The following is a 24,993-nucleotide window of genomic DNA, read 5'->3' as shown; positions in this document are numbered from 1 at the left end:
ATTGTGGGAATCTGAAGAAAGTGCCTTATGGAGGCAAAGTATGAGTCTTTATGTATAGGCCTGCATGTGTGAGCATGTATATACACTTGAGTGTGTCCATATGTGTGTATATGTGCATGCACATGTGTGGCATATATTAGTGGAGTGAGCATCCCAGATTGAATAAGCAATGAGTACAGAGATGCTTTGATGGAAGGACAGAAGGATGGCACTGCAATCCAGCAGGACTTATGAAAAGGGTTAATGAATTGAGTATCCTCTTGGGCTATGACTCTCCTGATTTGCCTGGCTTGCTGTGGCCCCTGAAAGTTGTCAGTGGCCTGCACCTCTCTCTTACCTGCTTCCAGGTGCAAAGAGTATAGATGCCACTCCTGCTAAGATCTTCCTCAACGCTAGCTGCAGTCCCTCTTTTGCAAAGAGAAGTGGCTCTAGGCTGTAAGAAATTGAACTCCCCATTACTCCAGCAATCCCTGAGGTAGCTAAGGAACTGGGTGCTCACAGATTAGAAACTGCAGAAACATAACCAGTAGTTCCCCATCAGCTGGTGGTTTCAGTCTCCTCCATGCAACATTCAACACACATTTTCTGAGTGCTCACTATGTCCCAGAGGTATAAGAGAGAGAGGACAGATGCAGCCCTTCTCTTAAGGAGTTCACAGTCTCTCAGGGAAAACATACATACAAACATACCATTGCAACATGCTGGGATGAATCCCTGAGGGCCAGCACTGGGGAAAGGTCCCTGATTCAGACGATGGACTGGGAGGTGAGGGAAAGCTTAAGGAAAGAGTTGAGGCTCAAGAAAACTCTTGGATGATTAATAGAAGTCCAGTAGGCAATCAGAAGGAACAGTATGTGCAAAATCATAGGTATGTGCCAGAAACCCAATGTATTAGTATACACAGAAAGCATTTCACCTGCAGAGTCAACATTCTATCTGGAGGAAGTTCTTTGGTTCAGCCTCCATCCTGCTCAATCTGCAGCAATATTGCTGATGTTTCTCTTGCTAAAATACAGCTGTGTTTTCTGCTTTTAAACTCATCTCATATATGGCCTCACTGGAGTGTCACTAGAGTTGCTGCCAAAGCTCCTGTCAGGATGTTGTGTGTCTTTGGAGTTGGGGTTGCACATGTGGTTGGGACTTGTGTTATTGTCATGGTTACTGTCTTCTTCTGGGATGCAGTGCTCCTGAGCCCAGGAGGACACCTATGCAGCACAGAGTACCCAAAGGTGTAGGAAGCCATGCAGTAGCAGTCCTTGCTTCCAGGTCCCAGATCAAAAGCCATATCGTCCAAGAATATACTCAACCCAGAGCCACCTCTTACTGTTTTGATGGTCTTTGGGAGGACTTGCTCCATTCTATATCTGTTCTGTATAATATACAAATTTTCCTGCTAGATTGGGAGCTCCTGGAGAGCTTTGTCTAGTCCATTTAGGACATAATATAGAATGGTAACTGCAGGCAGAATGTTGTAGCTCTGCCAATTTGCCCTAAGCAACTTCATCATACATGCCAAACACCATGTTCCCCTTTCAAACTGTCATTTCATCAAAGGATATTCATTGAGCATCTATCATTGGATTACTCTGTGAAAAGCCTGGGGATATTTGGTTCTTGCCCCTATCATCTATCAGGAGGGTTAGAAATTAATGAGATAGCAGTATACTAATTAAATAACCACATGTGTGCAAAATGCTATGATGGGGAAATTCATGGTGTTATGGGAGTGGGTTTCCAGAGCATGGTCTGAAGAATTAGGGAGGATTTGCTAAGGAAACAATATTTAAGCAGAGACATGACAAATGAACAGGACCTAATGGAAAGAGAGGTCAGAAACACTCAATGCATATACAAATACAATAGCAGATGTGCAAAGGCAGAAGAGAGAGTGACACTTCTCACAAGAAATAAAGAAATAAAGGAAATTGCCTAGATGTCAAAGTTGAAAAGGAACTCAGCAAGATGGATGCAACTGATGTAGCAGTGACCTAAGGTGGATGGAAATAAGTACTGGTTCCATAATTTTGCCAAAGGCTTGGGGCAGGAAATGAAACCTTGAGGCATGTACATAGCTAGGAGGGGGTATGAGAAGCCATCCTGAAGTCAGGACCCTGAAAGGGAGGCATCTTTAGTGATAGGATGTTGGGAAAGCTCAGCACACTGGCCCACAGAGATGTCTGGTGTTATGAGGGAAATGTGCAGGACCCAGCAATGGACTTTGCAAAATGATGGCCAGTTAGAAAGAAGAACCAAGAACTACTGGAGTCAAGTAGAGAAAGCATTTATGGAAGAAGGGATAGATCCATTTGTGCATGATGCTTTGATGATCAAATAGCATGAAGATAGATAATTGATCATTGGATTTAGCAGTGTAGAGCAGCTTCTGTGGCAAGGAGGGGGGATACCTGAATAGGGTGGGTCCAAGAGAAAATGGTAGGAGAAGTATTGGGAACTATGAGAAGAGAAGGCACTCTTGAGGAGCTTTTCGGTGATTGAATCAATGTTCTAAGTCCCTGTATGGTTTATTTCATTGTATGTAGGGATAGTGATTAATTTTAGACATTGTAAAATGCAAGATTTATGTAAAGATAATCGATAAGAGTAGAACAATAAATATAATTTATTTATTTATATATGTATTAGAATGAAAACAGGTAAATAAAAGATGCATTAATCCAATAAAAAATAAGAAACGAGCAGAAAAAGCAATAAGAAATACACGCACGCACACATATCCAATTTTATAAAAAAATTACAAAATTGTAAGTGGATGAAGTCTGCTGGTTAAAAGATGAGGACTCTCTGATTAGTAAAATAGTCACACACAATCCAGCAATGTCCTGCTAAAATTTAACACTACTAAAACATAATACGGAAAATTTTAAGCAAAGAAACAAAGAGGCAGGTAAAGAAATCCTAGAACAGTAACTTTAGCTAAACTAATACCTTTATAATAGGCTTTAATGCAAAAGCATTGAATAAAGAGTGTTTTTATATAACATTATAAGATAAATTAGCCAATTATTATTCAAATCCTGAATCTATGTGCACCTGATAACACAGACTTATATTAACTAAGGCAAAACTTGACTAAATCACACAGAGAAAGTGACAAATACACAATAATGTTAAATTTTAGCATTATCTCCCTCACTAATTGAAATATCAAACAATAAAAAAATTAGTAAGAGGGCAAAATACTTGAAAAATATGATCATTAAGTTTAATCTGGAAAACTTATGTAGATTCAAACACTCCCAAATGGAAAAATATTTATTATTTCTAGGAGCATATGGAAAATTTATTTAAATTGCTCACATACTAGACTATAAATCAAATTTCAACAAATACAAAAATAAACATTATAGAAACCACATTTTTTACCAAATGCATTAAAATTATAAATTAAAGCTTAAAATGAAAGGAAACTAAAGAATTTCAAAGTCAAAATAACTTCTACCTAATTTATGATCAAAGATAAAATAGAATATAACCTAGGATATTTAGGATAAAATAAAATAACAGTACATATCAAATCTTAACAGGATTTATCCAAAGTGGTACTTATAGGGAAACTTGAGTCTTAGATACATTTAATAGAAAATAAAAAAATATAAGAGCAGAAATTAAAGTCAAAGAACTGATAGAATCAACAAATCTAAATGCTGATTTTGTGAAAGGAATAATAAGATAGGCATAGAATTGGCAAACTGGTTAGGGAAGAGAAAGAGAGAGAGAAGGAAGGAAGGAGATAATTTTTTTTTTTAAATCAAGGGATAAAATTGCAGAGATAGTGTAGATTTAAAAAATCATTAGCAAATAAAAACAATCTGATAAGAATAATTTGAACACATGGATGTAGGAAATTTCCTAGGGGGAAAAAACACATGACTCACCAAATTTTCCAATAAGAAATGGAAAACCTGAAGGGAAATTAGAACATTAAAATATTGACTCAGTAGATGGATGGATGGATGGATGGATGGATAGATAGATAGATGAATAGATAGATAGATATGCCAACTATTCAAGCAAAATTTATATGGTAATCTCACTTATGAATAAAGGCACAAAAATCTAGTTGGGTATTAGCAAACCCAACTCACCAATGCATTAATATAACAATAATAAAATAGTAATACCAACAATATACCATAATCAGATAGTTTATCACAGCAATGTAAGGTAGTTTAATATTAAAAAGAAATATTTATCAGTATCACTCATTACAGTAAAAAAGGAGAAAAAAGCATCAGCTTGACAGATGCAAAAAATTCAACACCAATTCATGATATATAAAAACCAAATCAATAAAACAAAACAAGATACAATAACAAACCATTTCTGCTGTTCTTAGACCAGAAAAATGTCTTTACTATCTATCAAAAGCCTAGGGCAAGCATCTTCCTGGATAGTGAAACTCTATTAGCATCCCTTGAGAAACTATATTCTAAAATCAAGAATCAGGCAAGGTGATCCTCTAGCACTCTTTCTGGTCAGTGTCTTTCTGGAGATACTAAGCAACACAACAGCAGAAGAGTATAGACATGAAAAGCATGATACACCAAAATGAAGATGAAAATCGTAATGATTTGGATTAAAATTGAGATAGTTCAACGATATTGTTGCTATATTTTCAATAATCAACAATGCTTTTATAGACAAATAAATGGCAATTAGAATATTAGGTTTAAAATATCGCATTCATAATAGCAAAAAAAATTTAGTTTACTGGAGAATACTAAAAAGAATGCAAAAATATGCTAGATATGTATCACAAGTAAATAAAATTTTTTCAAATTACATAAAACAAGACCTGTGCTCATGGGTCAGAAGACAATATATTTTTAAGATAGTAATTCCTGCAAATTATTCCATAAATTTAATAAAGTTTGGATTAAAATATCAAAATAATTTGTAATTGAAGGTGACAAACTTATTCGAAAATGTATCTGGGACACTTAAAGAGGACACATTTAAAATGAAATGGAAGGGCTAGATTATTCAGTAAAAGGCACTAGGGCATTAGCTCCGCCAAGGGGAGTGGGGGAGGATTAATTTAGACCTCTGCTTCACACAAAATTCAGTAATGAATTTTGATTGGATAAATATTTTGATTTGAAATGCAAAATTTAACTTTGAAAATAGGAGAATAACTTTCTGGCCTCAGAGTAGGAGATTTCTTAACCAAGTCATAAAAAGCAAAATATGTAATTTTTAAATGTAAAGCTTTTCAACAAAACAATTAAAACTCAATCTACTAAGAGAAGTATTATTATATATTACCCCCAAAATAAACAAATAATCCCTATATATTAATAAATAAAAGACATACAAGCCAATTGAGATTGTAGTTAAAGAAATAGGGAACCCGAAATAGTCCACAAAATTACAAAAATATGCCCAGCATTTCCTTTGTTGACTTACAATATCTTCTCTGCCACACCAGACCCTGGGATTTGTCCCTGGGTCTACTTGTCTGTCACAGTCTCTTTATCATGATGTCTTTATGTGCTAAGCCTATAGTGTCCAAAAGGTAGTCAGTAGCACATGTGGCTATTTAAATTCAAATAAAACCAAGGTAGATTAAATAAGAAGCTCATTTCCTCAGTCACACTAACGACAGTTCCCGTGCTGTGTAGCCACATGTGGATATTGGATGAGACAGAATTGATCAGTTCCATAATGGCATAAAGTTCTAGTTGACAGTGCTGCTTAAACTTATAAATAAATCTTAGTAACTGATAGGGCAAGTCTCCCTTCATTCTTCCCATCCTTAAATGCCTTGGCTTTTTACTTTTCGAAATAAACTGTAGAATAAGTAATCATGAGAATGTAAATTAAAACACAATGAGATGCTACTATATAGCAACTAAAATAAATGCACACGTGTCAAAATGGCTAAATCTGAACATAATGTTGGGTGAGAAGAGCAAGTGGCAAAGAAGTATGTGTGTGTGTGTGTGTGTGTGTGTGTGTGTAAGTGTAATGCTATGACACTATTTAGGCAATTCTCAAAAAAACACAAAACTTATTCGAACTATTATTTATGGATCATAATAATAAGTTAATATTTAATAAGTGCATACTTTTCCAGGCTCTATTCCAGGCACTTTAAATGTTTTAATTCATTTGATTAGTCCACCTAGGATTGATTTATTATTATCGTCCTCATTTGACTGAGGCACAGAGAAGTTAAGTAACTTGCCCCAGGATACACAGCCAGTTGTTGCAGGATTGGTGCTTAGAGCCAGACTGTCTGGCTTCCAAGTCTGCTGCCGTAAGTGCTGTGTTATCCTGGATTCAGACCAAATGACAGGCGTGCGTGGGAATGACTCCAGAGAGGGAGAATGTAGAAATGGGCTGTGGGGCTTTACCTTCTACCTAATGTTATGTTGGGAGAGAGAGAGAGAGAGTGAGAGAGAGAGAGAGAGAGAGAAATCATGCCAGATCATGCTGGTGGTACTTAGGTGTCTATCATTTTCTGTTTGAGTAGAATATTAAATATGTGTTTTTTTTGTTTCAGTTTATAAAGTATGTGTTGTTTCTGGATGAACCAGGCTCTCAGGACTTGCCTGTGATCTGCGACTTGCTAACTAGAGCGCGTGTCACTAAGAGTTGGTGCTTCTGAGACAGTTGAAAGGGATGCAGAGCCGGGTGACAGCTGGGGGAGGTTCTTTGGGCAGACCAGAGGGAGATGGCAGCTGCTGGAGGAATGAGGAAGCAGTGATGTTGAAAGGAGATTTCCAGAAAATCCTGTGGTGTGATGCTTAATGTCGCCTCCTCTTTCATCTCCCCAGGAAAGCTTTGGTAAAATCACCATTACTCTCCATCTCTTTAATGGTCAGGTTATTTGTTTTTCCTTTTGGCATGTGGAAAGGAGGTGAGAGTAGCCAGAGGGGCCATGGCATGCATGGGGGAAGCCACACCCTGGGCCCACATAGGAGGCATCTCCTGGCAGTTAGTGTCAGTCACTTTCACCCCTGCCGTAGAGGGCTTGTATCACCTGTTCCTTTCTGCCATCCAGCTGGTCCGGTGCTCAGACTTCACCCTTGTGACACCTGGCTCCAGCAGGTGCCTTCCCGCCCCAGCGGCCCTTGTGGAGAGCCTCTTTGGCTTTCTCCCTGATGCCAGCTCATGTGTAGGATCTCTTGCACAATTGTCCTGGGAGCAGACAGATGGGAGTGGCAAGGTGGGGTTCACATGGGCGGGTCTTGGACAGCTTAACCCTGTGAAGGGAAGGGGAGTTGGATTCATTTAGGCCAGGTGGGAGGGGGTGGAGGGCGGTAGCTGGAGGGACGTCTTCACTCCATCCTCCCCCTGCAGTTGCTCTGAGCAAGGACCCCCCCCCCCAATGCCCGCCCCCACCTCCACCCCTCCCACTGCCAATTGATGGCTTCTTTTCTGGAAATTCATCGCAACTATGGATCAGCAGGATCTTAAGAAGCAGACACCCTGCCGAGGCACTGTCTCACCTCGGCTCCAGCTCCAGTTCTGCTGTGGCCCCTCCTTGGGCACAGAAGGTGGCTTCCCATTCCTCGGGCTGGGGTCCGCCAGCATTTACCTTTACACCAAGATTAGGCCTCCTGGTGCTACTTTGCAAAAGCCAAACGTGAGCTGCCTGGCTCGGGCTTCCAAACGTGCCAATGTACTGATTTCCAGGCCAGAAAGCTCCAGAGGAGAATGCTAAAATGCTGGTTTTGAGTGTGGTTTGCTATTGAAGTAAGCCCTGTGAGTCTCGCAGTGGAATGTAGCAGTGTGCCTGCCGCCAGGCTCTTGGGCAAGCTGGAAAGGTGAAGCTGCCTGTCACAGCTCACCCTTCTGCTTAGGCCGCCGGCTCCCAGATCGCTCTGCGCCCGCACCTGAAGGCCATCCTGGAACTGCAGACTTCATGGCAGACAGGGGATGGGCTACTGGTAAGGGGCATGTCCTGCAGGCAGGTAAAACTAGGCTGGGCCCATCTTAGCTTCAGGTCTTCAGTGATGAAGATTTTGGAGCCTTGTTGTGTTTTTCAGCAGAATGAAAAGCTTACTGACTTTGTAGAATGTACAAGTAGAGCTAGGAAATTATGTTCAGGTAGTCATTTCCCACCTGAAGCCTGTGAAGACAATAAGTTAAGTTTCTTTCCTGTTCTCATAATATCCTACAGTGGTTTGTTACCATGGGTTGTCTTTTAATACACTTTTGATGAAATTGTTATGGATTTGCACATAGGTGTTTTTTAATTCCTTCCATCTGAAAAACAAATACATAAATAAAAGAAAAATAACTGGATATGCCACGCAGCTCTCAATGGCATAGTGAGCAAAACTAAAATCATGGACAGACAGATGTGTTTCTAATACATCTTAGCTTTGCAACCTTGGGAAGTTATTCTCTCGGAACCTGCTTTTGTTTGTTTTGAGAAACACTGTTGCATAGTAGGTGAGGCCTTTGAATCTGGAACGGAATTATCTGGCTCTCAATTCTCCACTGCTTATTTAATCACTCTGTGCCACGGTTTCCCCATCTATAAAATCATGGTGATGCTGTGGGGATTAAATGAGCTAACAGAGAGGCATGCAATAAAAGGGCTTAAATGCCTGCCAATGTGAAGTTATCAAAATGATTATACAAGGGGAATAACAATAGATCCCACCTTGGAGCGTTGTTGTGGGCATGGAACAAGAAAATGCAAGGGAAGCACCCAGCTCAGTGCCTGACAGCCAAGTGTGCCATAAAATGGTAGCTGTGGTTGCTGCTACTTTTACACAAGTGCAGGAGGCAGAGAAGTTGGCCTGTGCGCACACAGCCTGGCTGCATAGTCACAGTGCTCCAGGATCCACTGAGGGTCCCACGTAGCTAGGACCTACAGAGGTGGGGGGAGATGGGAGGTGGGAAGGGAGGGGCTGACCTAGGAGAAGGGCCCGGGAAGGCTGGGCTCTGATGGGCACAGAGGCAGCAGTGGCTGCAGACACCACACCTCTGGGAGGCTGCACCTTTGCTGCAACCAGTCCAGGGCCGTTTTGCTGATCCACCTCCCGCTGCCAAATGCTGCTGTAGCCAGAGTTCTTTGATCTGCTGCCAGTTCTTGGGCAACGGAGGTGAGGTGTGCCGGCATTCATGCGAGGCCCCAGGGTGAGGACCTGCCCGTCCTGGCTGCCACGCCGGCCCGGGGCCAAGAGGAAAACAGTCCAGAAGGTGGGGATGGGCTGAGCCTCGGAAGCCCTGGCAGTCCAGGAAGGAAAGAGATGTGCATCGCGGGGATGGGGGGACCCCAGTGCAGGCCCTCGTAGCTGCCACGGTGGCCGCAGGTGCAGGCTCCAGGAGCGGGCAGAGCAGCATCCCGGATGCGGTGCTGACTGCACCTGGAAAGGTCTTCACGACCGATTGTCCAGACCCCACCTGCCAAGGTTAAAACGCCAAGGCCAAGAGAGGTTCAGGAGTTTTCCCAAGGTCACGCAGAAAGTCCACGTCAAGGAAAGGTAAATCCTCTAATCCCTTTATAGCAGGGGCCCTCAGCCTTGACACTGCTGTGACTGGGGTTGGAGGACTCTGTGCAGTGGCAGCCGCCCTGGGCATTGTAGAATGTCAAGCAGTTTTCCTGGCCCCCAACCTCTAGAAGCCAGAAGCATCTCCCCTTGCTCCACTTGTGGCAAGCAAAGATGTCTGCGGACATTGCCAAATGTTCCCTGGGGAGCAAACTCAGCCCAGCTGAGAACCACTGCCTTACACCATAAGGAGGGAAGAAGAGAGAAGATGGGAGTTGAGAATATGGGGAGAGAAGTCAAGACGAGAAAGGGGTGGGGATGGGGCAGCCAGAACGAGAAAAGAAAGCATCTGTGGGGCAAGCTGTCAGATTGTGGGAGACACAGCTTAGGGGCAGCCTCTTCCAGAAAAGCCCAATATGGTGGCCCTCTCCATCATATTAAGCCTTTCTCCAGGAAATGCCTGTTTTCCATCAACTGTGCCAATATTCACTGTCTCCAATGCCTTTATATCTCCCTGCTGTGGGACAGCACCAGGCTCCTGGGGTTGTGTGTGTTTCTGAGCCAGGTCCAAGGATTCCAATTAGATGGTGCAAGAATGTCCAAGTCTTAAGCCTTTTGTGCAGCTGACCACAGAGGTCACTGTCCAGCACAGAGGCAAGGACAGGCATTGGGACCTGCTTAGACTAAACATAGAGGTGTTGTTTTTCTGAAATGCAAACTTGCCTGGTGTCTGGTATTTGTATCTGCTAAATCTGGCCACCCTAGACAGGCAGCTCACACCTGACTAAGGCTTCAGGGACAAAAATGGGAAGAGAATTTCTGATAGTTCAGATCCATGCCCCAGTTCGTCCTGTGCCAGGCAGTTCGCCAGCTTGGGAAGGCTGCAGTTTGTCCATCCTGCAGAGATCAAGTGATTTTATCTTTGGTAAGAAAGAACAGAAAGAAAAACCCAGCCTTTTGATTACCCTGATGCTAGAGCAGACATTTATTGAACTCCAACTACATTGCAGGGTCTGTGCTTATATCTATTTACATGCATGATTTTATTTAATGTTGACAACTGTCTGAGTTGAGGGGCTGTCATTAACTCCTCTTCCTAGAGATGGAAACTGAGGCTGCCAGAGAGTAAAGATCCAGCCATGGTCACAGGACTCCCAGTTGCAGAGCCAGACCCAGGAAAGGCTGCCACAGGCACCTCATGCATAGGGGATTTTTGTTCTGCTTTTCATGTTCTCGATTGGCTTCACAATGTCTCTTCTTCGAACATGAGCATGTACCTGCCACTGAAGTCTGGAGTAAGAATCCGAAGGCCAACTTGGTAGTTTGCTAGAGGAGAAAGGACTTAGGCAGCAGGAGACTCATGACTGGTCCAAGAATTACCTGAAAGAAAATGGGTTTGGAGACACACACCTCTGAATCAAAACCCCAGCTCTGCCATTGGCGGCATGACTTTGGACAAGTTACAGGAGATTTCTTGAGCTTTGCTTTCATTTGCTAGGTTATTGGGATAATAATACACCATACGTTTATTAGGATTTAATGAGAGAATGAATGAGAAGTAAGTACTCATTAATTGAGCTATTATCTACCCCAAAGGATTGTTGGAAAATTATAAAAGGAATATAAAATAAAGAAATGTAGGAGAGACTTCATAAAAGGTAATTATTATTATTGTTCTCAGCACCCTTTGGAATTGGCTATTCATCTTCCAGAAGCCACTCAAACATTCTGTTCCTGTCGCAGAATAATTGGATAAATGACTTCCTTGATAAACTACCTTTTCACCTGGGGGACCTGGGTTGCTGATCCTACCCAGGTTAAAATGACTGAAAATCAATGTGATCTGACAGATGTGGGGGGAGAAAAAAGAAATGCATGTATGAACTGTTGAACCACAAAGCCCCTTGGTGCTGATGGGAAGAGAGATGCAAACTGAAGACCGTTGGCCTTCCCAAGCCTTAGTTTCCAAGCTTGCCAAATGGGGAGGGTAGATCATCCTCTGCACCACCTACCTTATATGGTTGCGGTGGGAATCCGATGGGAAATTAAAGACAAAAGGGCTTTACAAACTGGGTGTGCCTTCAAATGAGGGTTTTGGGGTATTAGCCATGCTCTAGAACGCTGTGAATGTTCTCCTTAATAAAAGTAGATGCATTAGTCATTGCCCTCGTTCTCCTGGCAGCTTTTCCATGCAGCCTGTTCCTTCCATTCACCGTGTCAGTCCCATAGGAGACGGTTCTCTCTGAGATTTTAGCATGAGTAACCCAGCACCCAAACTGAAGACTCTGGCTACTTAGGGATCTTCTATTTTAAAGTAGCTGCTAAGAATAATAATTAAGCATTAGGAAATACTTAGAGTCCCATGGCTGCTTCCCCTAGAGCCTGCCACATGGAGATGCCCCTGTAAGCAGCAGCTTCTCATAAGAATACCTGCCACTGAAAACATTAGCCTTTAGATTTATTCTCTCTCTTTGTGTGTGTGTCTCTGCCATCTCTTTATGTCTCTCTCTCTTTGCATCTTTCTGCATGTCTCTGTCTGTCTCTGTCTCTGTCTCTCTCTCTTTTTCTCTCTCCAGTGTCTTCATATATAATTTACTAATTTCCCAGCCAATGAGCTGCATGGACTACAAACTATTATCTCAGTTTGGGACACTCTGGAAGATGCCTGCCTATTTGTTCAAGTATACCCCACATGAGATTTCTATATATTACTTAGCTTATATTTTAAACCAGATCATTCTTAACATGCCTTCCAAGTTTGCTGAAAATCCAGCCAGCCAGTTTTATCTACACAAAAAGTGAACTGTTCTATTTCTAGGGATATATATTGTTAGCATCTGGCTCCCACATAGAAAAAGGACTGTAGTGTACAACCCTGAGCAAGGTTCCAAGAAAGTGTTAGTTCATTCCAGTGTATTGATAATAGCTTTGGAAACTGACAGTCGTTTTGTTAACATCTTATTTAATCAACAATACCTCCTCTAAGAATTTGGTACACTTACCATCTCCATTTTATAGATGAGGAAAATAAAACTTGGTGAGATTAAGCAACTTGCTCAAGATTAAGAGCTAATAGGAAAGAGTCAGGATCCAGACCGAGGAATTAGATCAAAGATTCAAATTAAGGCCTTTGAAACACTTTCCACTTGGCTTCTATAATTAACTCATGAAGACCCTAACAAAAGGCCTGTGAACTGGGTGGTGGCATTTCCTCATTTTAGAGAGGTGGGGGTGAGCTAAGAGAGGCTTCGGTGTAATGAGTTGAGTGAAGGGAGATGAAAGATGCTCTAGAATCTTAGCATATGGGAGGGGCTCTGCTTGTGATTATGCATAAGATTATCTGATGAATCACACTGCTCAGCTGTCATAGTATCTGCCTTCATGAAGAGTCTTTCATCTTGACTCTCCAGAGCAGGTGTTCAAGCTGTCATTAACTGTAATGACTGCTGCGTTTTTCACCTGCTGTAATGTCCGTTTGACAGGTGAAGTTGCTGAGGCTTTGGGTCCTAGCATTCCATCCTACCTATGGCAATCCAAGGTATTAACTAGCCAGGAACTTTCTGGCTTGAGGAATAAGACCCAACCTCAATGGCTTGGAGCCTCCTGGGAAGGATTAACCTGTCATTAGAAAATCATAATAAATAATAAAAAAAAGACTTGCCACAGAGAATACAAGCTTCCTATCTTTAAGATCCCCATAAGTGAATCTTCTTCCCTTTTCCTTGGCTCCAGCAAGTGTGTATTTGAGTCAGAACAATCTGAGATGTAGAAATGATGCAAACGGGGTCCTTCTGCTTTTACTCTTCCAAGATGCTTGGAGGAGACCTTCGGTTAGGACCTGAAATTCCATATATTTTGCCCTTTCATAACAAATTCATTAGTTAAGAACAGTCTTCTAGTTCCATTTCTTTGGTTTTCCCAATCCTAATTGTCTGTATCATAATGGCCAAACAGCTACTTGGATTCTCAATGTAATCCTGTGAGATAAGCAAAAGGTTTGTCCACAGTCATTATTAGTAAATGGCTGAGTCAGGATTCAAACCAAGCAGTTCTCATTCAAAAAGAATTAAGTGAGAGATGGGAACTCTGGCTAAGAGATAGGAAAAGTGAGGGATAAGAACTCTGGCTGAGCAGCCAGTTTCTATGAGGTGGAAACTCCCGTTTGGAAAATGATTTCAGTGGAAATAAACAAGGTGGCTTCCTTGGGGTAGACTAATTAGAATCTTTCAACTATCAGAAAATTCACTGTGGGAATAGACCTACAGAAACCCTCCCAAGTCAGTGTCATTGTCCAGACAATCTCTTATCCATGTGCCTCAAAAAACATGTACAAGAATGTCATAGCAGCTGTATTTGTCAAAGCCCAAAACACAACACAAACCAGGTAAACTGGAAGCAACTCTAATACCCATTGATGGAATAAATCAGTGGAATAGAATGCTATATAGTAGGGAAACTAAGTGAACCACATAAAGCACATGTATCCACATGGATGAATCTTTTAGAAACAATATTGAAAGGAAAAAACAAGTTATGTAAGATAATATACTGAATAATGACAATTCTACAAAGCTGAAAAACAAGTTAGACACATGCAGGCACACCTCCCGAGACACAGCTGGAGGACACCTGCATAAGAGCTACACCTTTAAAGAAAAGCAAGAGAATGATAATCATAAAATTTGGGATAATGGTTACTTGATCAGGGAAAGAGGTGGACTCAAGGGAGGAATATTTGCCAATATTGGTTTATAGTTCTTAAGTTGAGGCATGGATTTATAGGTATTTTACATTGTTTCATAACTTCCTTATAGAATACATATATCATTTTGTTTGTCTCAAAAATATATTTCTTAGGAGAAAAGGCAGAAAGGTAAATTGTTTCATGCAGTGAAAAGAGATAAACATCAATGTCAAAGAAAATACAGGGGATGTAGGGGAGGGGGCTGGGGGTGGGGAGCTCTAGGGAACTGGGGATGATGAAAAAAAATGGAGAAAAAGACTAGGGGTAGGAAAACTGGGAGAATAAATGCCCATGGTTCTGGTTTTTATTTCTCCTTTGTTCATAAGATTCACTCAGTTGATGATTCTCGCCTCTTTTTTGCAACCTCTAAGACAATTGCTTAAGGACCCGTGCCCAGGAAAATTTGAGAAATAGGGACCCATCCTCTCCAGGATGTAAGACTTGTTCTGGGAGACATGCAGGCTAGAGTGTGAACAGATCTCAGAGTCACAAATCCTGGGCAGAGTCTCATTTCTAAAGGTGCGACCCACTGAAGGCCTTCCTGTCTCCAACTAATGGAGGGCATAAGAACAAAATATAGATGAGAAGGAGCTGTGAGCTGTAAAAATGCTACACTTACATTAAGTTAATTGTGCCTGCTTACTGGCACTCAGAGTGTAGGTCACTTACTCTACAGATAAAGACCCTACCTTCCACTTTTGTCCCTACTTTCAATTTCACATGGGTTGCATTTGGCCATATTTAGGGATACCATTCTAGTATTTGGAAATCAGAGTTTGAAAGAGGATAAAATTAATCTTTCCCCCAAACATTATGACTGCATCTATCATGCAAAAATATCATAATTAAAAGTGGAAAGAGAATTATCTGGCTGTTGCAGAAGTCTGTTATTGAAATGCTTATCATGAGCGGTGTGTTATTTTGAATTTGTATTTGTATTAGGCACCCCGTAAAGAACAACTTAACAGCAGCAATACCAACAGCAGCTCTCATTTGCTGGTCCCAGGACGTGCCGTGCACATGCTGAAGGTCTCACAGGTGGCCCCCGATTTTATTTCAGAGCAATATTTTGAGGTTGGCACCACTACCTCATTTTCCCAATGGGGGCTGACGGAGGCACATCCAGGTAAAGCAACTTGCCCAGGGACTGAGCAGTTAGGAGGTGGCAGAGCTGGGATTTCAACCTTAGTCAGCTGAAGATAAAGCCACTCATATTATATCCAGACACTGCCATATTATTTTCCAAAGATTTAACCGCAAGGAGAATAGAACAGCCAAGCTGAGAATAACTATATGTTATGAAGGGCTTCGGTTTATTTAACACATTAACCTGCTCAGAGCAATTACCAAGCATTTAGGAGCAGCCTGTCTTTGGCTCCTGCTCTCAAGAGGGAGAGCAAATGCCTGTATTTCAACAGAGCCAGGGGTAGAGGGAAAAAGTCAATCCGTTCTGATTCTGATTGCCAAGCCACACAACTCCCTCCAAAAAATCAAGAGTTGTTACTATTGGCAAAGGACCTTAAAAGCTCTACGGTGCCTTGACTAGAGTAGATGTTGCACCCATTGCGTTCCTCTGTGACTTTTTCTCTGTGCTGCCATCGAGCTTTGTTCCCATGGGGTGAAAGTCAGTGTCCAGCTTGGGAGCCCCTCTTGCCTAGGCTCTGGGTCGAGTGCAGCCACACCACATTGGGTGGGACTCACAGAGCAGCTCAGATAGTTAAAAGCTTTCTTTGGCATCTCACTGTTGACACTGGGACCCAGAAAGGGAGCCAGGCCAGAAGCTGAAGCAGAGACCATCTGCCTCCAAAGCTCTGCCACTTACAACCTAGCACACAATCGCTCTAAGGCAGGGGGCAGCTGCCAATGACTGGACATGCTTTTGGATGTCACAACTAGGGAGTACAACTGGCATCTAGTGGGTAGAAGCCAAGGATGCTGCTAAAGACCCTGCAAGGCACAGGGGGGTATGCTTCCACACTCCACAAGGAAATTACCCACCCCCTCAGCACCTTAGCAGTGCTGAGGCTAAAAGATGCTGGGCTAAGAAACAATCTATAGAAATGGGGAAGAGTGAAGTCTCTGGACGGAAAGAGGGCCCTATTTACAGCAATTTGCCTGCTTCCAAAGGGCCCAGGCTCTGAGAGCCTGACCATCAGTAAATGCTCAACCATCCTCCAGGCAGGATTGTTTAAAATGCCCAGAAACAGTGGAGGACGCCATTCTCCATCCCAAACCTCTCTCTCCAGAGATATACAGCTCGGGGGATTGCCGAGGCTAGGGAGGAAAAGGCTGTGGGGGGTGAGGGAGCCTGGGGTGGGGGTACAAAGGGATCACTTTCATTTCTAGATGCCTCCAATGACTACAGATGAGCTGACCCTGAGGGCCTGGGCTGTACCTCTAGGGAAGCATCCTGCTCTGTAGGAATCACTTCTTCGTTTCAAAAGGGAGAAGGGAAACTTGTCTGTGAAGGGTTAAACGTGTATCTTCTCTTGCTGGCATGTCTCCCAGGCTAAATGAAGGCTGCTTCATCTCATATGGATATGAAAGACAAACTGTACAGATTGAAAACATCTGTACGCTGAGTGAGTGAGCCACATGTCCGCAGTGTCATGCCGAGATTTAGTTAGATTGGTCCCTTTTTGTTTGACTTTGGAGCAGCAGCACAAATAAATACAGTAGGTTCTGTTTAAACAAAGAACTCTGATCAATAGAGGTTTGTATAGCTTACGACCTTCAGCTATAAACAGAAATTTGAGGTAAAAATCCACAAATCCCAGATCAATTACCAGATTATTTACCCTTTTGCACTGTTAATGTTCCAATCTGCCTTGCATATTAAATAGCCAGGGAAGAAAAGGATTTTTGTTGCAGGCAGAAGGGAGAGCTGTGTGGATTTATTATTCATGGCAATCAAAGCGTGTGCCATACGTTTTCGATATAAACACGGCCGCGGTGAGTGTGCAAATCGGTTAAGACAAATTTTAAATTCCAGGACTTTTCAGCCGATGTTACCAGTAGCTTTCATAATCTTTTTCTTTTTTGGAGGGACTTTAACCATCTGCCACAGAACTGTTATTGCATTGTGGTTTGCTGTAAACGAAAGTACATGTTTCATGGGGCTTTTGGAGGAGGCCCCTGGAGACAGGGCCTGGGGTCTTTGCAGTGGTAACTGGTGTTTGTGTATCCTTGAGTAAGCCCCCCCCTGTATGGGTTGCTCTGGACTCAGTTTCCCCAGGTGTAAACTCAGGGCTTGCACGGCAGGTTTTCTGGGGCAAGTGGTTTAATCTCCTGAGCCTCAGTTTTCTCAACTATAAAGTGGGGGGAAAAGCGCTGTTTATCTCCTGGAATTGACTTAAGTAAGATGCGGCATATAAACCTCAGCCCCCGTCTGGCACAGAGGAAGCAATGCTAGGCCAGCAGGAGCCAGTGTTATCATCATTGTCATTATTATCAGTGTCCTTTCAACTCTGATGTCCTGAATCTAGACATATCCATGACACTTCAGCATGAACTCTCGTGGTCAATGGCTTGCAGGGAGGGGTTGGGGAGGAGGGAACTGGGGACCACTCGTGAGAAAGCAGAGGGGCGTTTAGTATCACTAGGAAGAGAGGGAGAAATATTTTCCTGACAAAGAAAGGTGATGGGCACCTTCAGATCTTCCCACACCCCTTCCACCTAAGAAGTGGTGGGAGGTCCTCCCCCACAATGACCCTCTATGAGATGCTGACTTCAACACACACAATTCCTACTCCCTCCCCTAAACCTTAAGTCCTCTGAGGGCTGGGCACCTCCAGCCCTAGCTTCAAGAAGGGAATGGAATAGGTCTCCAAACTTTGTTGTATGAACAGGTCCTCAGATTTGCCAAGCATCTCTCCATTCTCCCTCTCTCCTGCACCGCAGACTCCAGACCTTTCTTTCTCGTTCTCATCCCTCCCCTTTACTCCTCTACTCTGGTATCCCAAGCCAATCTTAGGGAATATATTGAGATGTAACCTATTTTCTGTTTCTCTTCCTTCTACCTATAATCATAGTAATGATAGAGAAAGTAATCTGTGCCTGGCACTGTGCTTGACATCTGCGGATCTGTGAATCCACACCGCAGCCCGGTGAGAGAGATGTTGTGTCCACATTTTACAAATAGGGAGAGTGACTGTTAGGGACATTATTATAGGCTGCAGAGCATCAGATCAGGAGCTAAGCAAGGCCTACCTGACTCTTAACCATGAGGCCAGTGATTCTACGCTTGAATGCCCTGGAAGGCATGCTAAACAGATGGCAGGGCCCTACCCCCAGAGTTCCTGATTCAGTAGGTCTGAGGTAGGGGCCTGAGAATGTGCATTTCCAACATGCTCGCAGGTGATACTGAAGCTGACACAGCCTTGCACCCACACTCTGAGAACCTGGAGCATGTGTGCTCTGTGGCCCAAAGTCCTAGCACCTTTTGTCCCTCACACCAAGAGAGCGGAGGCCAAAGTCCTCACCATTGTCTGATCTGTTCCTTTCCCAATTTTGTGGACTCCAGCATTTGCAGCATCAAATTGAAGACAGGTGTCTCAGTTCCCTAGGGCTGCCATAACAGAGTATAGCAAACTGGGTGACTTAAAACAACATGTATTGGCTCACAGTTCTGGATGGCACACATCTGATATCAAGGTGTCGCAGGGGCCTACAGAGGAAGTTTTCCTTGCCTCTTTCAGTTTTTGGTGGTTGTGGTCAATCTTTGGTATTCCTCGGCTTGCAGATGCATCACTCCAATCACTGCTTCCATCAGCACACAGCTGCCTTCTCTTGCATGTCTGTCTCCTGCCCCATCTTTTAAGGACATGTTATTTGGAATAAGGGCCCTCCCTACTCCAGTATGATCTCATTCTTAATTTAACTAGTTCCATCTGAAATTACCCCTTTTCCAAATAAGGTCAACAATCACAGGGACCGAGGGTGAGGACCTTAGTATGTTTTTTGGGGGGGGCACAAGCCAGCTCATAACCACAAGTTAAATCAATGACTGGGTTTTATTGTCATTTTTCTTCTCGCACTTTGCTGAAAGAACCAACTTCCTCTGGGGCCTTCTGTGTGCTACGATTCATCCTCAACTATTACATATAAACTGAATGAAAAGTAAAATTCCCACTAAGTCTCATGAAACAGTTCTGAATTAGGGAGTGGGAGATGGGAGGGAACTGCAGGGGTGAAGAAAATTCCTCCAAATTAACCAAGAGGTCTAATTATAGCAGAGGTCAGTGGCTCCTTTAAAAGAAATGTGGTTTCCTTAGTAGTAATTTTTCTCCGTAATATAAAATGTGGAAAGTAATGGGGTGGGGAGAAGGAGGATGGACCAGAGCCTTGCATTCCTCAGTAATGAACTACATAAGCAGTAAAAGCCCAAGTTAGAGTATTTTTTCCAAACTTTTACTCAATAAATATCCTGTCTCCAAAGTATCACAAATTCCAAATTAGGAGTGTGTGGATTAATGAAACTCATTCATTTGCCCATTCATGCATCCCACAAACATTTATTGAAGTCTCATTCGGGCCAGGCATCTGCAAGGGGCCAGGCTATGGGAGGAGGGACCTGGGGGTGGGCAGTTCTGGGGTGTTGATATTAAGGGAAATAAAATACAGGCCATGTCCTTGAGGAGCTCACAGAACAGTGGGAGAGAAGGAGACACAGAGGAAAAATGTGCATCTGGGCGTGTGTTGGAAGGATTGGGGAGGAGGTTTCCAGACAAAGGGAGTGGCATATGCAGCCAGGAACTGTAATGGGCTTTGTTGGTGCCCCATCCAGACCCCCTTCAAAAGGCCACTGCAGCCACCCCAAGCTGCCAGGCTGACTGCTAAGGGCTCAGAGCTGCCCCCTTCTCAGCCATCCAGAGCCACCTTGCTCAGGAGGTTTTGCCATCCCCTGGTGGAGGTGAGGGGGTCACTAACCAACCAATTGAAGCAGGGATACTTTGGGGTAAAGCTCTACCCCTGGATGCACCAATTATTTGGTGCTATTGTTACACCAGGGTTTTTCTTTGGATTGGACTGTATCCTTGCTTAGTGCCACCCCCTGACCTATCTGGCTCCTCCAGTCCTATCCCCCATGAGTAGACCTCCAACAAATGTGTGAAACCCTGTCTCAGGTTCTGTTTCTGGAGAACCTGATCTAAGAAGGCAGTGCAGTGGCGAAGGGTGGAGTAGTTGCTGGAGCCACGTGCCTGCACTGGTTATCCTGGTTCTGACACTTACTGGTTGTAGGATTTCTGGTTAGGTAGTCAGCCTTGACTAGAACTGCTAATAGAAGCCCAATGGATGCAGGAGGTGGACTCATCAAATTCCTGTATTTGAGCCACCCCTTTTGAGGAGCACCATCATGTGAACACATGCATGCACTAGTGTACACACACACACACACACACACATATCAAGTGTTATGGGTTAGGTTTGTGTTCCCCCGCAAAGATCCAAATACATGTTCAAATCCCTACCCCTGGTCCTGTGAGTGTGACCTTATTTGGAAATAGGACCTTTGAAAATGGGTTTAGTTAAAATGAAGTCAGACTGGATTATGGTAGGCTCTAATCCAAGATGACCGGTGTCCCTATAAGAAGAGGAAATTGGCACATAGACACAGACAAACGCAGGGGAGAAGGCCATGTGTCAATGAAGGCAGAGATTAGAATGATACATCTGTAAACTAAGCAGTGCCAGTGGTCTCCAGCAAGCCACCAGAAGCTAGGAAGAAGCAAGGAAGATTCTCCTCTACAGGTTTCAGAGGAAACATGGCCCTGCTGACACCTTGATTTCAAACTTCTACCCTCTGGAACTGTGAGGCAATATATTTCCGTTGTTTCAAACCACCCAGTTTGTGGTGCTTTATGACGGTGGCCCTGGGGAACCAAGTACCTGGTGCTTATAATCAGAGTTGAAATTAGGTCCTTGGGGGAATTGTCACATGGATAAAACCTTGAGAGTTAGAACTCTAATAGGGAACCCCTAACCTGATCTGGCGTTCTCTGACTCCCAACATGTCCACTCTGGACTTTAGTCTATGCCCACTCTGCAGGCCTCCAGGCTTATCGCTATCAGTCTGAATACTCTGAGATGCAAGTAGCAGAAACAAACAAGCATAAGCAAGAGGGAAATGCATTACATTGCATAAGGCTTATTGTCCTGGAGCAGGGTAGATTTCCAGGCTAGTTGATTCAGTGGTCAATGAAGTCAACAAGGACTCACATTTTTTCCCATCTCTCTACTCTGCCATCACCAACGTTGGTATGGATTCCCTCTAGGAAGTAACAATGAAGCACACCACACTTCCTTGTTCCAGTTGCAGGCTGTGGCCCTTGCTTCCATCTGATTGGCTTCACTTAGGTCATGTATACACCCTGGATGAATAACAGTTAATAGGAAAAGACCAAGTTTGAATTGTCTTAAACTAATCATGATCTACTCCTAGAACTGGGGAAGGAATGGAGGCAGAACTGCATGCTGATTAACAGATGGGACTGGGGAGCCAGAATGCTTGGCTGCAAATCATGCCTCTGCGACTTACTAGCTAACATGACTTTGGGCATATTATTGATTTCTGTATGCCCTGGTTTCCTCATCTTGAGCTAATAATACGCCACTTCATGGGGTTGTTATGAGAATTAAATAAGCTAATAAATGCCAGATGCTTTCAACAGTGCCAGGCACGTGGCAAACACATGTTGGCTATTACTACATTATGTTACATCAGAACAAACCAAGGCACTGTTAACAAGAAAGACAAATAGGGCAGGAGATTCCAGGTAGGCAAACAACGGTGTCCATTATACTATCTCTATAGGCCAGTTGGTTTTCTGACCCCTTACCTGTGTTCAGCTCAGCATTGTGGGGCAAAACAGCCTTGCCAAGTGGATAAGGTTGGAAAATCACTATGTGTCTGAGATAGTTCTAAGCTTTCAAAGTATATCCCCAAGCATTTGGAAATTACAGCTTTGCATCCTCCACTCCGTAATAACATCTCTTCTCTGAGCTCTACACAAAGCCCATCATTAAATTCCTTCTGAGTTTGGGTGGTGGTGTCAGCTCCAGGAGACACTACCTCATAATGGGAAAGTCAAGGCTCACCTCTCAGGGCCTGTACCGCTATGGTGAACCTGTCCTTGGAAGGCCTGGTTTGGTTTCACAATCTATGAGGAGACAGGCTGAGCTAATCACATCATGGCCCCTCTAAGCCTGAAGACCCAAGCCCCTCTCACTCTGGAACTGCAGAGGAAGGAAATCAGAGCTAGGCTGACCAGGAAGATATGAGAAGCAAGAAAGTACTGCAGGGCATATGGAGATAAAAGTATCAAGAGCTGGCCAATGTAATTCCTGCTGGGGCTGTACGTAGATGTGCAGTTCAGTTCATCATCCATAACTCACTCCAAAGCTGGGTTTGTACTGGGACACCTGGATAGGTGTTCTAGTTTGTAAGCTGCCAGCATGCGATATGCCAGAAACAGAACAGCTTTTAAAAAGGGGAATTTACTAAGTTGCAAGTTTACAGTTCTAGGGCTGTGAAAATGTCCAAATTAAGGCACCAACAAGAGGTTACTTCACTCAAGAAAAGTTCAGGGTTTCTTTCTCAGCTGGAAGGGGACAGGGTGGTATTTGCTAGCTTTCTCTCCCGGCTTCTTGTTCATGAAGCTACCATGGAGGCATTTTCCCTCTTTATCTCCATAGGTCTCTGGCTGCATGGACTCTGTTGGTTCTGGTGGCTCTCAAGCTTTTTCCAAAATGGTTCCCTCTTAAAGAGCTCCAGTAAGCAACTCCCCCTTGAATGGGTAGAGACACATCTCCATGGAAACCATCTAATCAAAAGTTAACACCCACAAGTGGGTGGGTCACATCTCCGTGGATAAACACAAAAAGCTCTGACCCAGCAATACTGAATGAGGATTAAAGGACATGGCTTTTCTTAGGTACACCACAGATTCAAACTGGCACAATGGGTTTCAGAGAATCACTGAACCCCTTATTTATGAATATGTGCCTATATCCCTGGGCCTATCTAGTGGGAAGGGATTCAGCTTGCAATGGGTTTTCAGATTGGGAGTATCCAGGAAAGGTAGGGATCCACTACACAGAACCATGAAATTAACCATCTCCCTTCCCTGCTCGTTTTCCAAAGGCTTTTCGCCTCTAGCAAGGATGCATTAGCAAGTTGTATCTCTCAGTAATTTGTAAAACTGAAACCAAGACTTTAGGACTGCCAAGGGCCCTGGTGCGTTCTACAGACAGGGTCCCACCCTGTCTGAACTACCAACAGGGTGTCATTGCTGGGAACTAGCATTGTCCAGTATTTTGCATGGGGCTGAAATTAATTAATGAGAACTCAGAAACATGTGGTCATGGAAAACCCCATGTTCTCACTCAGCAACGTTCAGAATTTGACCCTGGAATCAGCTAGGACGGTGCTACTCAAGTGTGGCCAGGGGTCAAACAGTTCATTAGTGATCCACATTTGGATAAGTTCAGAAATGGAGAGTCAGAATTTAGGAAATTTCATAGCAATTCGACATCGTCATTTTGTCATTAGTTTAAAAACTAATCAAATAGTCATTAGTTTAAAAACTAATCAAATAGTTTTTAAAATGAGGGCTCGTATTTTGTATATCCTATTTTTATTTCATTTTTTTAAAAAATTCATTTTCATTGTATATTATAAAACTACCAGTCCAGAATGCATAGGAAATTTAGAAACGAAACAACATTACAAACCTGGTCTTCACAGAGTCTGAGAAGCATTGGCCCAGGGAATCTCAGCCAGATCCCAGCAGCAGGGCCAGGCGTCCAGCATGCCAGTGACTTTGTACCTTGGGTCTCTCACCCCAAAATAACTGGCAGGGCTAGAGGAGCAAGGTGGAGGGGTGGATGACCTGAAGCAGAAACACAAGTGTAAAATTTCTTTAAAGGCTCTCAGAACCTGAAAAATTCTGGGTTGCACTTCATTCCATAACATATCTACTTGCGTTTTTATATACAAATCAGTTCACTGTTTTTTGTTTGTTTTCTCCACATTGTCAAGTAAAATTTTAGCTCCAAGAAGATGTGCGATGCGTTTGGGGTTTGTATTTGTTTGTTTGTGTCTTTTCTTGTTTGTTAGTTTTCCCCTGTGGCTTTGTGTGACCTTTGAAACACCATCCTACACTCCCGAGAAATAGCAAGGCTCATCATTTGGAGAAGCAGCTTTGCAGCAGAAATTCGGCAGCATTTAGGTCTCAATTTTAGATTTAAATGCAAATAAGTGGAATACCTTTTTTTCAAACAGCATCAGTGAAGTCGTTTTATACAAATGTGGCTTTTAATGGCGTTTTCTCCCAGTGGTCTTTGATAATTATACTAGCAAACACAGACAGTGTTTACTATGTGCTACAGAATGCTTAAGCGCTCCCACTACATCAGCTCCTCAGCTCATGTGATCCTCGTAGCAATCCTTTGATATTGATGCTGTTAGTATCACCCCCATTTTATGGATGCTGAGGCCTGGGAATGCTATGTCACTTTGCCCAAGGTCACACAGCTAGTAGGCGACAGAACTCAGATTTCCACCCATGCATCCTAGGTGTGACTCCCCACAGTCTCCCAAATGGGCCCAACTCAGAGGTTGGGGCAAGTCCATAAATTACCAGCTGCATGAAGAGTGTGAATCTGACCAAGGACCAAAGAATTAGAGAGAAGCCAAAGAGTATGCAATTCTGTATTAGGCACTGATCAGCTTAAATCAACCAGGTATGAGAATGGCAAATCGACTAACTTTTAGTATAC

Source organism: Tamandua tetradactyla, chromosome 16 (assembly GCF_023851605.1).
Source record: "Tamandua tetradactyla isolate mTamTet1 chromosome 16, mTamTet1.pri, whole genome shotgun sequence".
Classification (NCBI taxonomy): Eukaryota; Metazoa; Chordata; class Mammalia; order Pilosa; family Myrmecophagidae; genus Tamandua; species Tamandua tetradactyla.
Note: the sequence above shows the minus strand (reverse complement) of the source record.